Raw genomic sequence first — 7673 nt, forward strand, 5'->3', positions numbered from 1 at the left:
TAGAACATGATACTTCCTCTCAGTGTATCTTGTTCCTCTATAGAACCTTGGGTCATTGGTTTGGACTACTTCTACACTATTGTCGCAATATAGCTCGATAGGCAGGCTAGTATGCTCCACAACCTCTAAATCAGTGAGATCAAACCAATAGGCTTCCTTTGCCGCCTTTAAGGCTGCAATATATTCCACCTGCAGGTTTGAGTCAGCAGTTGAAATCTGCTTAACAATCTTCCAACTGATTTCCCTTTCATTAAGTGAACATACACTAAGTCATGAACCTCATAGTATCTACTTCTGATTGAAAATCAGAATTAGCATACCTGACTAGGACCATATCATCACATCCATAAATGAGTATGATATCATTGGTTCTCCTTAGGTACTTAATGATATTTTTCACAACAGACCAGTTATTAAGTCCAGAATTGGACTGATATCTACTGACTATCCCTACTATGTAGCGGATGTCCTGTTTGGTATAGACCATGGCATGTATGAGACTCCCATATGCCAAAGCATATAGTTCCAGTCTCATTTGCTCAATTTCCTCTGCCAGTCTTGGAAAACTACTTACTAGAGAGAGCAATCCATATTAATAAAGCAAGAACTCATTCTTTGAGTTATACACACCAAACCTGGTCAAAACTTTATCAATGTAGGATTATTAAGATAAGCCTATTTTCCTTTTAACCCGATCTTGCAAAAGCTTGATCCTAGGAATATAGTTTACATCTTGAAAAATCCTTCATTTAAAAGTAATTGAACAACTACCTCTTTATTGATGACAAACCTTCCGCATCATTCTATATGAGTACGATGTCATCAATATATATAGAATCAGAAAAATAATGACATTCCCTTGTACACTCATAATTTATTCACTAAGAAATCTTCTGGTATCTTTTTGTAGATTAATTTGCCTTCCATAAGAATCACCCTACTAGAAAGTTCTACAAGATCCCAGAATTTATTAGAATACATAGATTCCAACTCTGATTTCATAGTAACTCGCCAAAACGATCTGTATCCATATCGGTTCACGCTTCCGTGTAGCTTACTGGGTCCAACTCATGTTTAACAGGGATGTCCATAACGGTCTCACCTAAAAACATGATTCTGTCGGATTAGATAATTATCCTCCCACTAGACGATGCTGACGCATCAATAGGGAATTCATCTATAATTTTAAATCTCTATACTAAGTGTGTTCTTATGTGGTACATCTGGTACTCATACCATATTCTCTAACACTGTGCTACTAGGTATGTGATTCATAATATGATTCTCCTATAGATAAATAGTGAGTGTAAACAATTAACTTTTATCATTGAGATCATAAAATAATCCGTCTTAGTGACTTTTAGAGTAGCTATCAAATCTATCATGCGTATGATCTGTTTCCAACTTACTTGTCCATATCAAGCGCACATGTGCAAGACTACCCCATATGCGCATGTGATTCAAACTAAGATTTAGTCAAAAACACAGCTCAACGGTATCCTAAAGACAGACTAAGATGGAATGCAGTTCATAATGCGCATCGATGTCATTAACGCTAAACTCTTAAATGAAAGAGATAATGTGGCATAACTGATCATAGATCTAACCATGTTAAGTGGAATTCTGTTATTCCTATTTGACACCTAAATGCATTTAGCGTCAATTGCGGAAAACTGGTACACAACACCCTCATTGACCATATAGTCTTTACACTATCCCAAGAAATACTCATATCCTCGATCAGATCGAAATGTCTTGATAAGTTTACCTAATCTGTGCTCCACATCAGTCTTGACCCTCTCGGAATATACCAAAAGTATAAGACTTGTGTCGCAACAGGTAAATTTATCCAAAACGTGAGTAATCTTGCTTGGATGTTCACAAGACCACACGTGTCTGTGTGTATCGACTCCAATTATTCTTTATGTCTATTTCATTTGGCTGATTAAGCCCTTAGAGTTATCTATCCTTCAAAACAGGATTCACAAGTTTGGTTTAGGCTCCTCTGCCTCACTAGGTAATAAACCTTCTTTGACCAATCTTTGAATCTCATTTTGATTGATTACAACCCAAAAATTGACACCAAAAAATACAATGAGTCAGGAATAACAAATTTTCTCTTAACATTCAATCTAAAGATGCAACATTAGTTTCTACATCCTGCAAATCTTAAGAGTTTGTGATTATAGTTTATTAACCATCTTTCAATGCACCAGAAGCAATCGTATATTTATTCAATTTTATAAAACCAATTTTATAAAATAACAACACAGTTTTTATAAACCACAAGTGAAACAAGAATAAGATAGCGTCTAACTTCTGTGCATAAAGATAGTTCTCTAATACTAATATCCTCATACTCTCTAATTTCAGATGTAAAACTCCCACTGACTTAGCTACAACCTTGACATCAGGTCAGGTACAAATATATTCTATATCATCGAGGCTTCTGGATTCCTGAAATCTTTGCAACGAATTGCAAAAATATTTAGTGGCTCCAGAATCTATCTATCAGGAATTAATAGATACAATCACATAACATGGCTCAATGATTAAATATATATTTTCCTATGCCACGTCATTGCTTAGACAATTCGTCCTTTAATGTCTTCGTTAGCAGCAAAAGAAACAATTTAATTTGCCCTCAACATACACTGCCTTATTCCCTTTAACCTTTTGGATACCCATGTTTTGTGCTAGCCTAATCCTATTATCATCCTTCTTCTTTGCTTTGCCCGTCCACTTGGGCCAAGAAGAAGATGGTATAGACTAGGTTAGATTGATAGGAACGCCCATACTCTTGATTATCCCTTCATCTGTTACCAATTCTATAAGAATATCAGCGAGTGTGAACTCAAACTGATTCCTTATTTAGTTCACTCTAACAGAGCCGAACGAGTTTGGTAACAAGGTAATAATCATGTCAACTTGAAACTTACCACCCAAGTCAGCCCTATTAATCTCCAGCTAATTTTTAAATAATAAACAATCATTTTCCAAAATTCCATTTCATACTGGAGTTCTTTAGGCTATCTTGATACTATTCAAGTCTGACATAGTACTTTGGCATACTCTCTATCTAATCTCACCAAAACATCTTATTGACATTTAACATGATGCTTCAAGAAAATAAAATAATGTAAATGTTAGCTTTGGAGCGTATTCGAGGTAAACTCCAGAATATTACACTAAGTCATCTCATTTGCCCTATTTCACTTATTCAAAGCATTAATGTTCTCTTGGGTTTCTTAAAGTAAAAGAATTAGGTTTAGGAGTAATAAATACATTTGTACCCTTACGTTGTGAATAAAATATCTAAGTTCCTTTCCCAGTCAATATTAATGAGGTCCAGTTACATTGAATATGTAAATAAGCAGATAAACTAGATTAGACATAATTAATCTTAATATAAATGCATTCATACAATAAGCAAGGTGAATTATTAATACTGTCATGCATATTTTAAATTAAAAAGAGTTTGTTTACCACATAATATAATAAATCTCAATCGAACAAGAGATCATTATCATTATTGGTGAACAATCCCTTTTAATTAATGCGGGTCCCTCAACTCTGTAGCATAATAAATCAACCAATCAATATGTCAATAACTTATCCTGTTGGAGGAGTTCATTATTACTATTGTAGAGATTCATTTGCTATTAGGTGAGCAACCACTGCATGAAAAATCGGATAACCAACACGCCAATAACTTATTCGGTTGGCGAAGTTCATTATTTCTATTGGCGGGCAAATCCCATTATTTCCATATCTCTTAAGACAATGCCTTGTCTATCATATGAAATGATTCCCGATTTTATTTAGCCTTTCTAAAATCACCTAGTGTAGACCACTCCGTTGGGAAGTTAACACTATTGATTTTAGATTGAGTGTATAACGTTATTAAAATTCTAACGAAAAATAAAACATTAAATATGATGTCATTATAATCTAGACTCTTTAAATCATGCGTAGGGCCTTATTTTTAAAGATCTAATTACAATGAATATTTAATATTTTTATTTTCATGAGACAACCATTCTTGTAATATTAAGGCTCTTCAAATCATGCGTGGGGCCTTATTTTTGAAGATCTAATTACAATGGTGTTAATAACGAAGGCCATGGGGCAATGTATAAAAATCCCCGCTCCCACTCAATTTTTTTAATCATTCATAATTAGGGTTTTCATTTTATTCAAATACATGATATGATGCATGCTAAACGTCTTGATTTTAATCCAATTAAATTTAGAAAATATTTGAACTTTAAATGATTTACTAATATTTAATTTGAAGCATACTTTAAAAATAATTTACAAAAATAAATTTTCGTTTCCCAATAAGTGCCCTCAAATTTATTAGTAATGAAATCCAATTAATTTTCATAATTTAATTAATATAAATCAAGTCATTTAATTAAATATCATGGATCCAATGCATGAATAATAATTAATCAACAATTATCTATCCCATGCATCACATACATCAATAAACAACAGACAAAAGCAAATTAAATGGCCAATGGATTTAGCTTTTAACATTTAATTGCTCTAATAATTGCACGACGGTCTTCAATCAGCTTGTAAACACCCGTAGGAAATTGGTACGCACCTGAAGAGGTTAAACTGTGCATGAAACGCGCCCAGAAAGTGTCCAGCATGTCCCCACGCGCTTGCACACACTAGGGGAGTGAACAGGTTGTCTCCACGCGCCGCCACGCGCTGGAGGAGTCAACAGCAATGCCCCACGCACTGGCACGCGCTGGGGTTGGTATGCAGGCGCGTGTCACGCGCCTGAAGGATGCTGACATAGTCAGCGCGTGAGCTCCATGCGCCTGAGGTGCTGACTTGGTCAGCGCGTGAGCTCCACGCGCCTGAATTTTTTTTTTTTTGTTCCGGCTATGACAGCGCATGATCTTCACGCGCGCTTTTAGTGAGGCTGCATTCCATCCTCCATGTAGGTGCGCTGCACCTTATCAACTCCAGGGCTGACTTTGATCCAAAGGTCTTGATAGTGGTTGCACCAAATTCTCTTAGACCGCGGCACACCAGATTGGACGACCACCTTCCGGCGCCGCCCTTGCCGCCGGCGAAGCTCCGATCGCCGGAAAATCCCTAAAAAATCCAGAAAATTAAATAAAAAATTCCAGAAATTAAATCAGGCATTAAAAATTCCAGAAAAATTCTGAAAAATTTCGAAAAAAATTCCAGAAGCCTAATTTAACCCTCTTAGACCTTCTTGCAGCTTCATAACAACCTTTAATGAATATTACATCGCTTTAAAAATATTTACAATTTGAAATACAATGGAAAAAAATAAATTACATCATTGAACTTTCAAACGGCTAAATCAAAGCCTTAATTACATTCATCCAAAGATAAAATTACATTCCAATAACCTATAAGCTTCATCCATGGCCCAAACATTCATCAACATTCATCCAATCATAAATATACATACATCATGATCATATAAAAATATATACATATGCATATAAAAATTTGGATCCATGAATGATGATTTTCATAAAATCATGATCTCTAGTAATGAATCAAACCATGCTCTGATACCACTGTTGGGAAACGTGCAATATTTAAAAACTTTTCGAGGGATTTTAATTCATAGATCTTGATTCATCACATAGAGACAAGTTTTATGTAAAAATAAAACATAATGTATCATTCAATTAAAAGATTTAATACTTACATCAAGGTTTGAGTAAACCTTAGATCTCTCTTTTAAAGTGAATGTTCTCACTTATTGTAAATCCCTTTTGTTAGACACATTTTCCATGGATCTCCATCTTCTTGGTAATGGTCTTACCTTTAGGAATCACTCATAAGCCTCCATGAATGACCTTGGAAAACTAGGCTTGTGGGAGCCTCCATTAGATGAGAACACTAACCCTAATTTTCTAGAGAGAGAAAATTTATTCCTTTTTCATTCTTTCCAAAAATCACCCCAAAAATATACATAGACCATGTATATTTATAGGCAACATAAAAATAAAGAAAAGGAAACAACAAATCCTTCTCAATCTCTAATTCATATGTCTCAAATCTAATATGATTCCAATATTAAGTTGGGCTATGAGTGAGAATCCATTGGGCCTATTATTTTATTGGCTACAATAAATTAATAATTGACCCGGTCCATGGACCCAATTCAATTAATTCATAAATTAATTTCTACTCCACTAAAAGAAATTAATTGAACTCCAATTAAATAATAAATAACCTCTAAGTCAATATTGCACTTTGACCCCTCTATTCTTAATTAGTTATCGGATAAATAAAGCCATCAATACAACTACTTAATTAATATATTTATTTTGGTACCATTGATTATTTCTGGCTCGATCACAATAAAACATTTGTTTGACAAAAATAATAATTTAAATAAATAAATATATAATAAATCATTTTGTCTAAAAACACACGAAGGCCTTCGAATTTACTTTGTGATCAATCATAATCAATACAAAATAAATACAAGTAACAATGATGCAAATATTGAAAATATAACCCTCTAACTATTAATTACATAACTACCCAAAGTGTCGATCTAAGGACCCCGAAAAATCCGCCGAACAAATCAAAGTAATTATTAATTAATAAAAGAGTCTATAATTTTCTCATGCTTAAGAGTCAAATGCCATGACAGTGATAGGGAGCAATTGCATACGACGGCTCTCGCAATATATCTCAACCTAACGCGGATCCAGTTCAAATCTTAATTAATTATGAGTCCATCCATAATTACCGACTATGAACCATTTATGATTACTATTTATATATCATGCATTGATTGCCATCACATACATATATATAAATATTTCTTGTAATCAAATGGACACTATCAATTCTATAATGAATCGAAATATAATACATTGAATTCACCAATTGTATAAAACATAAATATTTCAGAAACGTCAGGAACATATGTCACTTTAATCCAAACAGGAATTTGCTATGCCAGGGCATATAAATCCCAACAGCTCGAGCACTGTCCTTAGTGTGCTTGAGCACTATTTCGGGAAACAGTTAGAGAACTCCAATTTTTAGCCATGTTCTCCATAAGGATCCTAAAGCATGTTACTAAGTCCCATAAACATCCAAGTACAAATTTACATCATTATAACATGTAAAAATCCATTTAAGTCATATCTAAGTCATGAATGTACCAAATCATACATCAAGAACAAATATGAAAATAAACCCACAAAAACCTATGCTCTAGATCAATTTAAACATGGATACATATTTTATTAATTTTTTAATCATCCCTAAAATTATACTAGAGACATATAGATCACATATCTAAGGGAGGAGTGTAGAACAAATGACTTGCCTTAAACTTTCTGATCGAAAACTAAACTCTTTCTTCCTTATTTTTCTTCTTTAACGCCGGCAGCCTTTGGGTTAACATCGTCCACTCCATTGATCCGATCTACCCAGAACAGATCACATTCCTTCTTCTTATTTCTTTTCTCTCTCTCTCTATTCCTCACTTTTTCTTTCTGTTTTTGTTTTTGTTTTTCTCTTTCTAGATCTACTCTATAGGTATATATATATAGATAAATATCAACTACACATATTCTAGACCTAACACACGTTTGACAAATTTAAAATAACTTAATATAATAATAAATAATTATTTTATTACAACATAA

This window comes from Cornus florida, unplaced genomic scaffold (assembly GCF_030987335.1).
Source record: "Cornus florida cultivar Cherokee Brave unplaced genomic scaffold, ASM3098733v1 CherokeeBrave_3.0.0_Hap2_Chr08, whole genome shotgun sequence".
Lineage (NCBI taxonomy): Eukaryota > Viridiplantae > Streptophyta > Magnoliopsida > Cornales > Cornaceae > Cornus > Cornus florida.